This window comes from Cebus imitator, unplaced genomic scaffold, assembly GCF_001604975.1.
Source record: "Cebus imitator isolate Cc_AM_T3 unplaced genomic scaffold, Cebus_imitator-1.0 Scaffold917, whole genome shotgun sequence".
Lineage (NCBI taxonomy): Eukaryota > Metazoa > Chordata > Mammalia > Primates > Cebidae > Cebus > Cebus imitator.
Window position 1 is genome coordinate 176,133 of NW_016108232.1, and position 2,876 is coordinate 179,008.

A 2,876-nucleotide genomic window follows, 5' to 3' on the forward strand; every position below is an offset into this window, starting at 1 on the left:
AGTAAGACTGCGTGAAAAGCACAGGAGAAACGTATATTTCAAACTGCTCTGCTGTGTGTTGGTTCACCTTAGGAAGTTCCATCTATGTTTATATTCAGCGAGTTGGAAACACGTTTCTCCTAAAAGCTGCGTTTGGATATGCCAGGGGGAATGGGAGTATATGCTGCAATGAGAAATATCTGGCTTTAAAACAAAAACGGAAATACATAGCAGAACAGTTGTCAAGGTGTGCATTCAACTTACAGAGGTAAACTGATGTGTGTATATAGCAGTTCAGATAGCCTTTCTTTACAGTATACAGAAACGGATATTTCCAGTCATATACAGGCATATGAGAACTAGCAGTAAGACTGCGTCTAAAACGAAGGAGGAACGTATATTTAAAACTGCTCTGCTGTGTGTTGGTTCACCTTATTAAGTTGCATCTATGTTTAGATCCAGCGAGCTGGAAACACGTTTCTTCTAAAAGCTGCGTTTGGATATTCCAGAGTGAACGGGAGTATAGGCAATAATGAGAAATATCTGGCTCTAAAACAAAAACAGAGCTCTCTAGCAGAATGGTTGTCAAGGGGTACATTCAACTTACAGAGTTAACATGATGTGTATATGTAGCAGTTCAGAAAACCTTTCTTTGGAGAAACCAGAAATGGATATTTCCAGCCATATACAGGCATATAAGAATTATCACTAAGACTGCGTCTAAAACACAGGAGAAACTTATTTTTCAAACTGCTCTGCTGTGTGTTGGTTCACCTTAGGAAGTTGCATCTATGTTTAGATTCAGCAAGTGTGAAACACGTTTCTTCTAAAAGCTGGTTTTGTATATTCTAGAGTGAATGGGAGTATATGCGGTAATGAGAAATATCTGGCTCTAAAACAAAAACGGAGCTGTCTAGCAGAATGATTGTCAAGGTATATATTCAACTTAATGAATTAAAATCATGTGTGCATGTAGTAGGTCAGACACCCTTTCTTTGGAGAATCTAGAAACGGATATTTCCAGCCATATACAGGTATTTAAGAATTACCAGTAAGATCGCGTCTAAAACACAGGAGAAACGTATCTTTAAAACTTCTTGGAGGATCAAAGTGGCAGTTAAAGAACAGGTCGGGATTGCAGCTCCCAGTGATAGCACAGAGTGTGAGTGGACGTCGCAATTTTCTTGCAAACAGACTAGGAAATTCCCAGGCGAAGGAGCTCCACAGCTCACCAGCGCGGCTGCTTCAGCCAGCGCGGCTGTGCCGGCCGGCGCCGGTGCTTTGCCCCACGTGGCTGCTTTGTCGGCACCCAGGAATAGCGATTCTCCATACAAAATACACTGTTCCAGGTGCCCTTTTGACCTGGCGATTGGAGCCACGGGAATTCACCTATTCGTCTGTTTAAAAAGTGGACTGAGCAGGGAACCAGGACAGTAGATTCCAGGGCAAAAAAAAAAAAAAGCACCACAAACATCAGTGCTGCTGTTTAAGCCAGTGCAGTGAGTGGCTGCAGGGGAAAACAAACAGACCCCAGTGCCTCTTCAACAGGCAACTGGAACACAAACTTAAAAAAGGTTCTGAGGCAGGGAGACAGGTGATCAAGCTTGGCTGGTCCCAGCCCCACAAAAGAACAGCAATCAGAAACTCTGGATTGAGACTTTCACAGCAGGCGCAGCTGAACCCGGGATGGTCCAGCTCTGTGGGGGAGGGGCGTCTGCCATTACTGAGGCAGTCTGCCATGACGGAGGTAGTCAACCAATGCTGAGGCAGCCCGCCATTGCCAAGGCAACCCGCCATGGCTGAGGCAGCCCACCGTTGCCAAGGCAACCCGCCATTGCTGAGGCAGCCAGCCGTTGCCAAGGCAACGTGACACAGCGGAGAGGCTCCACATCAACAGAGGCGGGCCACCATCACCAAAGCAGTTCTAACTACACCCATATAAACAGGACTGCAGGGAAGTTCACTCGGCAGCTGGGCGGAGCCCACAGCAGCTCAGCAAAGCCTCTACAGGCTCACAGTGACTAGGCTGCCTCCTTGCTGGGCAGGGCAGGTCTGAAGGGAAAAAAAGAAGGCAGCAGCATAGCGGAAACTCATAAATAAAGCCCTAAATCCCTGGGACAGAGCACCTGGGAACAAAAAGTTTATGAGTTCTGCTGCAGCAGACCTAAACGTACCTGCCCAGCAGCTCTGAAAGAACAACAATAGAGCTCACAGTTCAAAACCTGAGCTCCTATAAAGAAGAGACCGTCTCCTCAAGCAGCTCCCTGACCCCTATATATCCAAAGAGACACCTCATAAAGGAGAGATCAGATTGACACTAGGCAGGTATCCTTCTGGGAAAAAGATAGCAGAAGAAGAAAACTGGTAAAAACCCTTAATGTTCAGCAGCTGCTGCAGTTGAACCCCAGGCAAGCAGGGCCTGGAGTGAACCTCAGCAGACCTACAGCAGAGGGGCCAGACTGTCAGAAGGAAAACCAAGAAACAGAAATATCGTGATCATCAACAAACAGAACGTCAATCTGAAAGATTTGAGACCCAATCTGAAAGCCAGCAGCTACAAAGTCGACAGGTGGATAAATCCTTAAAGATGGGAAGAAACCAGCGCAAAAAGGATGAAAATACCCAAAACCAGAACACCACTCCTCCGACAAGGGAACACAACTCCTCACCAACAAGGGAACAAGGTTGGAGGAAGAACGAATGTGATGAAACGACAGAATCCGACTTCAGAAGGTTGGTAGTACAAACTTCTGTGAATTTAAAGAGCACGTTCTAACCAAATGCAAAGAAATTAAGAACCTTGAAAAAAGATTTGACGAAATCCTAAAGAGAATGGACAAAATAGAAAGGAATATAAGTGAATTGATGGAGCTGAAAAACGCAACACGAGAACTTCG